Here is a 9,845-nt window from a genome sequence, read left to right as displayed (position 1 = left end):
AATGTTCTAAAGATGGTGCCTGTGATACCACTTCCTCCCCATCTCTTTTTATCTTAGAGCACCAAAATCACATTTCCTCACTCTCCACCTGCTTAATTGTCCTCTGCAACCCTAGAAGAACAACCTGCATACTAAACGCAGAAACTGTCTCATGAATCCACTCATACACATATCTTTTAGACAGATAATAAACCCCTCAAAAGGGAATTTTTTTCTTTAGTCTGTTTTGTTCTCTGATTTATCTAGAGTCCTAGAACTTTGAAAATTTACAATAAAATGTGCTACATGAGTGAACACATTATTTACTCTTTTCCAGTTAGGCTGCTTTCTACCCCTATTGTACTTTAGATAGTTAGTGTTTTTTTCTCAATTCATAACCCATGAAAATAAATTGGCATGATTCATATTTATATGTTTCACAATAGTTGGGTCCCTAAGACTGTTATTTTTAATATCAGATGAATGTTTGCAATCTTATATATTTAGTAGGCCTTACATGTGAAATTTGAGTTTAGAAAGGAGTGAAGAGAAAACCAAAAGCAACTCCATGACATATACACACAGACACATAAATCTTTTAAACCAAGACTGATTTTTATATTTCTAACCTACTGTCAGTTTCTTTTTTTGCTGTTTAACTTACAAATGTCATATATTTGTGCCACTCTGGACCTCATGTTCCTAAATCAGCGTTACTCACATCTGAGTGTCCATGAGAATTCCCTAAAGAGTTTAAGTTGGATTCTTGGCTGCCATCCTGAGATTCTGATTGTGTAAGCCTAGAGTAGGGCCTGAGGGTTTTTAATTGTTAGGCTTTGAAACATACCTGAGATAATTAGGCAAATAAAAAGGCCATCAGTACTTCATAGATTATATGATAAATTTACAAACTATCTCAAGTGTAATAATGAGTCAGGATTCAAAAAGGATTTAGTTTAAGGACAGCAGAAAAACATGTGATATGCTACCTCAAATCAATGTTATAGGCACAAGCATAAATTATGATTAATCTACTACAATAGCCTAAGAGTTAAGTTTGGCCAATCATACTCAAAAGTGTTGTACCTTCAGGCACATTTTAAAAGATGGAGAGAGTGTCTTCTGGCCAGTATGTAAAGAGGTTGGTAAATAAATACATATGTTAATTATTTGACACATTTCATAACAACTGGTAAAATAAAGCACTTAAGAAATTGTGCTCATAAAATTAAAACTGGAAGATTTAATATCACTGACAATCTACTTTGAAATAACTGTTTTGAAAAATGCTGATTAAAAGAGACACTTAAAATTAGGAAAGTACTTCAAGAAAATCACTATTATTCATTTCTTAGTTCATTTAATAATATTTTGGAAAATTATACTTAATGCGGTACATGCAGATTTTTACAAAATTTCCTACTACTTATGTTACTTTTTTGTTAATAGAAGATTATTTTTACAATGGCCATAGTAGAAATTTTCTGTAATTTCAGTGCATTTCAAAGAAGTAATAGTCTATTCATTGGGTCCTTCAATATCAATGAAAAGGGGAACTAGTAATAGTGCTTCACAAGTGCTCGATTCATTCAAATATAAATACAAGTTTTCAACCATGTAAGTGTCAAAATTATCAATTATAATTGATACATCTTTAAATTAATTGAGAAAATCAGTTTATTACAACAGAATATGAATGTTTCCACAAATACTAGAAGTATATTATGCTTTCTAATTGTAAGGAAAATTACTGAGAAACAGGACTGAGCTAATGAAGTAACTATTTTAAAATGTACTATTTTTGTTATCTGCATATAAATTAAACTCTCGCTGCTTCTGAAAATAGCAAAACCAAGCACTGAGTTAAGAAAATGTGCATGTTGTCACAGAAATCATACCACCCCAATAATAAGAAAATTAGTGTAAATAAATTAATTGACATCTTCCATTGAGTTTTTCTTCATTTGTTTCAGGTGTAGGCTTAGCACTTTTGAAGAGCTCCTTAAGAAGAAAGTGGATTTATTAAAGATATATTTTGTTTGTTTAGATTTTTTTTTCCTGAGGGAATGGGTGAGAACATATATTGCAATTTTTAAAAAAGTTTCAGATAAACCACTTCCAATCTTTGACAGATATGGGTGTGCGTGAATTTGCTCACACTGTATTTCACAATGAATCCACAGACTGTGTATATACCTGGCCGCTGTGCCTCCCAGGATTTGGAAGTGCCCTGGTTGCCAAAAACTATATTCTTTCCTGACTTGATTCAATATAAGAAAACCTAATCATTATAATCACTTTTTTTTTATAATGGAAACATGCTTACTTATTTTATAATTTACAAGGAACTTTTCAATATGCTATTTAATTTTATCACCAGAAAAGCCTGTGAGTTAGGAAAGGCAATTTCGCTTAACATTCTAACACTTTTTAGGGAGATTACCCAACCTATCCATAGTGCATAGGACCTGATCTTCCAATCAAAGTATATACATTTTTTAATATTTTATTTATTTATTTGACAGACAGAGATCACAAGTAGGCAGAGAGGCAGGCAGAGAGAGAGGAGGAACCAGGCTCCCCGCTGAGCAGAGAGCCTAATGCGGGGCTCGATCCCAGGATCCTGGGATCATGACCTGAGCCGAAGGCAGAGGTTTTAACCCACTGAGCCACCAGGTGCCCCTCAAAGTATACTTTTATATCCACATGAGGAAATATTATTTCCAAAGCCTTCTTTTAAGATGAATATTGCCTGAGAATTAACATATCTAGAAATTGGATTAGATATGTATATATTTAAAAGATTAAGCAATTTACAGTTGTTCAATATAGAAAAACTATATTTAGCTTCTACTTAGTGTGTCATATCAACATAGACTTTCAATACTGTGTAAAAAAACCACCTTGTTACAATTAGACGAATGAACAAGAACATAGTATAGACATGTTCTGGAGAAGAGGAGAATGCTTGAATTACGTCAAGCCCACAGTGGCATTCATGAAGAGTTTCCATAGTAAGTGTGAATAGCCAAGAAGCAGGGTAAAGGCTCCAGATGACTGAGACAGAGAAAAGTTGAGGCAGGAAGTAAAACTGTTCCTTCTTTACAATGTTGCCCATAGATATTGGTCAACAATGAGAAAAGAGTAAATGGGTATTAATGACACCTTTACTTGAATTCATAAGTCAAATCCCATGATTTTTTGTATTGAAATCATGGCTAATAATTTTGTTACATTCTTATAATAGGCATTTTTCATCACTATCACAAGAGGCACACTGGTGTTATAAAACAAACATTTTATAGTAGGCAAAATCTGGCAGCACATCTGGCCAATTTATTAGCTTGGTGGAATTATGTCTATCATTTAGTCTATCTCAGTCTTAATTTCCTTTTTTTGTAATTTGGGGAGAACAATAACCACCTTATAGCTTAATGAAAATTAAACAGAACAATGAATGTAAAAGTACTTACATACAATGCATAAAATATTATTGTGAGGGGAAAAAAGTACATTTGGATAACACTAAACACTATTTTCATGCCACCAATGAGATCCCAAACAGGTGAAGGTTATGGAAGGAGTATGAAAAAGGCTCAGTTGTGGGCTTGGGGATTTTGGTTTGTTTCTATGTTTTCTTCCATCAGGATCAAGCTGGTTGCTTGAATTTCCTCAAGGAGAAAACGCATCTAAGGAAGACACAGGGAGAGCTCTTCCTCCATGCTGCAGCTGTTTTTGAGCTCCTACTATGAGAGCCTATCTTTGAGTTTTCTGAGAGACGAAAATGAGGGTAGTTGGAAAAGTAATTCTAATATGTCAGATGTTTAAATATTGACCTAAAGAATCTTTGATTCAATTCTTAGTGCAATTGGCAAGTATGGCCTAAAATGGAACACCATCAATTTCTTCCTTCAGTAACTCTAGGCAGGGAGGCCTAGATTTATTTAATTCAGTAAATTATTTATTATTTATTTATTTATAATTAATTTTAAATTATTTATTATAATTATATATTAATTCTTTATATAAATTTTAAATAGTTCAAGTTTGAACTCTTCTGGAGCTATGTTAATAGATAGATAACTTAATGTTTGTATTCATCAAGTGCAGATATATCACTCTTATGACCACTCTTCCTCTCCTCAGTTACTTCTGGAATGATCATTACTGTTGTTGATGTAGTGATTTTTTTTCGGCTTTGAAAAGAAATGCATATATACCTGGATTTTGTTTCATCAAATGTAATCCAAATGTAATCATTACCTTTTTTTTGTCCTTCCCTCAATATTACCTCCTACATTCTGCCAGCTACAGTTTTATTTCATTATGAAAATTATAAACATTTATATTCCTTCCAGAACCATAATACTACTATAGTTCTTTGTCTACATGTTGGCAAAAATAAGTTGAAAAACAATGAGGATAAGTTATATTATTAAATACACATATGAAATGTTAAGTCAGGGGTACTTCTTTATTATTTCAATGTCAATTCACCTGGTCCGCTAATAGGAAAATGTACCTAGCATTAGAGGCCAATGAAGATTTTCTTTTCTTTTTTTTTTTTTTAAGATTTTTTTTTTTTTTTTTTGACAGAGAGAAAGCAGGAGAGCACAGGCAGGGGGAGCAGCAGAAGAAAGGGAGATGTAGGGACGCCTGGGTGGCTCAGTTGTTTAAGAAGAAAGGGAGATGTAGACCCCCCACTGAACAGGGAGCCAATTCGGGGTTCTATCCCAGGACCCTGGGATCATGACCTGATATGAAGGCAGTCGTTTAACCAACTGAGCCACCCAGGCATTATCGGTTTTCTTTTTATATAGTCAAATAACAATTTAAAATTATGTTTCACTTTTGATTATTCAGACCTCAACTACAAATTTTGGTTTTTCTTTGAATTTTAAACTGACATTTTAATTTTTTTGTTATTTATCACAGATTTGTTTCATCATATATTTAATATTATTTGTTGAAGAAATGTAAATTTTCCTTCTTAATCTTGTTAGTGTCTTCCCTGAATCTGATCCTTTAGTACCAGTTGTTTTGTAGACTATACCTACCATTTGGTAGGTGCTTTTCTAGGTGATGTGGATTCCAGGGTGAGTAAGGATGGACACATGCCTGATTTCATCAGAATTTTATTCTAGGGAAGGAAAAAACTTATGTGCATATATACCATGAAGGCATTTACCATCACACTAAAAGTATTCAGTCATCAACATCACTTGGCATCAGGAAAATATAAATTAAAACCACAATGAGATACCACCTCCACCAGTCAGAATGGCTAAAATGAACAACTCAGGAACAAAATATGTTGGTGAGGATGCAGAGAAAGGGGAACCCTCCTACACTGTTGGTGGGAATGCAAGCTGGTGCAGCCACTCTGGAAACTTTTTTCAACAAAAAGTTGAAAATAGAGCTACCCTATCACCCAGCAACTGCACTACTGGGTATATAAATATATATATACTATATATATACTATATATAATATAGTATATAATATATATACTTTATTATATAATATAGTATATAATAAATATATATATACTATATATAAATATAGTTATTTCAGGGGGCACATGCACCCCAATGTTTAGAGTTGCAATGCCTAAAATAGCCAGACTATGGAAGGAGCACAGTTGTTACTATTTTAAATATTTTTTATTTATTTATTTATTTAGAGTCAGTGGAGGAAAAAAGAGAGAGAGAGAGGTGAATCCCAAGTAGGCTCCATAATCATCGCAGAGTTGACCCACTATGGGACACCTGGGTCTGCCTTTGGCTCAGGTCATGATCCCAGAGTCCTGGGATTGAATCCCCTATCAGCCTCCTTGCTCAGCAAAGAGTCTGTTTCTCCCTCTGCCTATTGCTCCCCCTGTTGTGCTCTATCTCTCTTACATAAATAAATAAGTAAATATATTTATCTTAAAACAAATATCCTAGGGGCGTCTGGGTGGCTCAGTGTGTTAAAGCCTCTGCCTTCGGCTTAGGTCATGATCTCAGGGTCCTGGGATGAGCCCTGCTTTGGGCTCTCTGCTCAGCGGGGAGCCTGCTTCCCCCCTCTCTCTGCCTGCCTCTCTGCCTACTTGTGATCTCTGTCTGGTCAAATAAATAAAAAAATTTTTAAAATCTTAAAAAAATATCCTACTAGCTGGGCAAAGTGAATTATATAATTCATCTTATTCCACTTATTGCTTTGACTGCTAAGAAGTAAGAAATAATGTTTGGTGAGTGCTTTCTTATTTACAGTTGTTGATATAATTTTCTCCCCATGTATTTTTTTTTTCAATTTTGTCTATATGAGGTTTTTATCTCATTATACTTTTTTTTTTACAGTCTAAGCTATTTTACCTCCTTTAGAACCTAAACAGCATTAAAAACAACATTCAATTATTTAGTTCCTTCCTTGCTTAAGTGATAAAGAAATTGCATATTTTAATTATTTCTTAATATAATGGCAGCTGTAGGGCTTGATGAACACAAAATCTCAACTACCCATTTCTATATTGCCACAGTTGACAAGAAGTAGGATAAACCTGAATTTGAGTAATGTGAGCTTGATTTTCATTTGTTAAACTTCCAACTTAGAATTAAGAATAGTGAATATTGAATTTACTGAATTCATAGTCCAACTGTTATGCTGAAATGACTAGCAGTTGTTTCCATAGTGACATAGAGCATTTACCTTTCTCAACCACAATATGATTACAGAATAACGGTTTATTTTCTGCTTCACAATTCATAGGACTGAGCACCAAATGTAATTTGTCAGAAGTATATTTTCTTCATTTGCTATTAACAATTCCTTCCAGCATTGCTACTGTACAGATCATATTAATCTTGTTGTATTTAATGCATTCACATTCTACATTATAATCCATCCTGTTAAGCTGTATTAAATAGCTTATGATTTTGAACTTGTAACAATTCTGTCTTTCTTATACCCTTTATTATGCACTAATTTGACTCCCTAAAATTTTTCAATCTTTTTATTTTTTGTTGTTGTCATCAAAATTTTGGCTGAAACAATATAAAAGAAAAGAAAAATAAAACTTCATAGTCAGATAGTATACCTTAACACAAAACAGACTAGTCACCACTATTAATTATTGCTATTCGCAATTGCCACATTGCTATTGACAAGAAAACCTTTGATTATATCTCAACTCTTATCTCGGTTTTGTGTGTTATTCAATTATTTTCCTTTATTTTGTTTTTTTGTATGTGAGTAATTCAGTTTTGCATACTGTGTTTACTATTAAGAAGCCCTAATGTTTTCTTCACCATTTTTCTTATCTTCTTAAATGTGTTTCTTTTTATTTCTTCAATTGTCTGACAGATACCAAATTGATTGACAGACTTGAATTTCTGAACCTAGAAACCTGTTTGCCCAACACAGACAGGTCAGGCCCCTCTTAGCAGAAGAGCCATAGAAAACACGTGTGATTGGCACATTGAACAATAACAAGTGCACACTTGCTCCCAGGGCCTTGGTGGAGGGGCAGAGGGAGAAGAGACTCCTGGCTGAGCAGGGAGTCCCATGCAGGGCTTGATCCTGGTAAGTCCGGGATCATGACCTGAGCTGAGGGCGGTCACTCGACTGACTGACCCACCTAGGTTTCCCCAAAAGGAGCTTTTCACACAACTGGAGCCCTGGCATTTGCAGAAGCCTCCCAGGGGCACACCTCTTGATCTAGCGGACAGTAAGGCTTGCATTTGTGGATCCCACAGAACTTTAGCAAATAAAGAAAGAATTTTTGATTAGCTATGCTGCTGGGGTTCAGCACAGAGGGAACAGAAAGAAACACTCATTTCCCAGTCTTTCCCTGAAAGAGACTTATTTGCATGCTTTAAAAACTGCTGTCTGAGGGTCCAGCTTCCAATTAGCCTGTATCTTGGTGCTGACTGAGATTCTACCTTTCAGGACAATGGCAGGTTGTGGCACACCATCAACTACCAAGAGCCACTAAAAACATAGAAGGCAGCTTGGACAATCCAAAAGTTTGAAAGACAACAAAAAGCTTGGGTTGGACTGATTCATAAGTTTATATGTGATCACTCCATCAAGACTGGGAGAGATGGCTGTTTCATCTAAGTACAGAAACCAACACAGAGAATGAAAAAATAAATAAAGAGAACTATGTACCAAACAAAGCAACAAGATAAAACTCCAGAAATAGACTTTAATGAAATGCATATGTTATTTATTTCATATGTGAAGATCAAACAATATGCTACTGAATAAACAATGTGTCAAAGAAGAAGTAAAAAAGAAATTAAATACATATATATCTTGAGATAAATTATTTGAATGACAAGACCTCTAAAACTTTGGTGATATAGCAAAAGCAATTCTAAGAAGGAATTTCACTGCAATAAATGCCTACATTAAGAAAAAAGAATGATCTCAAATAAACAACCTAACATTACACCTGAAGGAACTAGGAAAAGAACAACAAACTAAGTCCAAAGTTAGCAGAAGCAAAGGAATTACAAAGATCAGGTGGAAATAAATGAAATAGAGACTAAAAAGGCAATAGAAAAGAACAATGAAACTAAGAGTTTATTTTAGAAAAAAAAAACACAAACTTTTAACTAGAAACTACAGAGAAAAAAAGAGAGAGGGCTAAAAAAAAACTAGAAATAAAAGAGGTGACATTACAACTGATATCACACAAATACAAAGGATCATAAGAAACTCCTATATACAATTATATACCAACAAATTGTATAACCTAGGATAAATGGATAAATTCCTAAAAACATACAACCTACTCCTGAATAATGAAAAACTAAAAAATCTTAACAGAACAATTTCTAGTAAGGAGACTGAGTCAGTAATCAAAAATATTCTGACAGATAAAAGTCTAGGAAAAGATGATTTCATTGGTGAATTCTTCTTAAATCTTTAAAGAAAATTTAATGCCAAGCCTTCACAAACTCTTCCAAGAAATGAAGAGGCAGGAATTATTTCCAATCTCATTTTATGAGGCCAGGATTTCCCTGATAGTAAAATCAGACCAAGATACCAAAAGAATAGAAAGTTATAGGCAAATATTCCTAATGAACAGAGATGTAAAAATCTGGAACAAAATATCAGCAAATGAAATTCAATAATACATTAACGAGATTATGCACAATGATAAAGTGGATGCAAGAATGGTACAGTATAGACAAATCAATTAAGGTAATATATCACATTAATAAAAAGAGAGTTACAATTCATGTGATCATGTCAATAGATTCAGAAAAAGCATTTGAGGGGCGCCTGGGTGGCTCAGTGGGTTAAGCCGCTGCCTTCGGCTCAGGTCATGATCTCAGAGTCCTGGGATGGAGTGCCGCATCGGGCTCTCTGCTCAGTGGGGAGCCTGCTTCCCTCTCTCTCTCTCTGCCTGCCTCTGCCTGCTTGTGATTTCTCTCTGTCAAATAAATAAATAAAATCTTTAAAAAAAAAAAAAGAAAAAGCATTTGACAAAATTCAACTTTCTCAACAAACTTGGAATAGAAAGAACATGTCTCAACATGGTAAAGACCATATGTAACAATCTCAGAACTAATAAAATACTGAACAGTAAAAAGCTGAAAGTTTTACCTCTAAGTTGAACAAAATAAGGATGCCTACTCTCACCAGTTTTATTCAATATAGTACTAGAAGTCCTAGACAGAGCAATTAGGCAAGATAAAGAAGGACAAGTCATCCAAATTGGAAAGGAAAAAGTAAAACTGTCTTCATTTGCAATGAGTTGATATTAGATATGAAAACCCTGAAAGATTACACACACACACACACACACACACACACACAAACACACAAACTGCTGGAAGTAATAAATGCATTCAGTAAAGTTACAGCATACAAACTCA

The sequence above is a fragment of the Neovison vison genome, chromosome 11 (assembly GCF_020171115.1).
Source record: "Neovison vison isolate M4711 chromosome 11, ASM_NN_V1, whole genome shotgun sequence".
Taxonomy (NCBI): Eukaryota; Metazoa; Chordata; class Mammalia; order Carnivora; family Mustelidae; genus Neogale; species Neogale vison.
The sequence above is the reverse complement of the archived record's forward strand: the minus strand, read 5'-3'. Positions refer to the sequence as shown.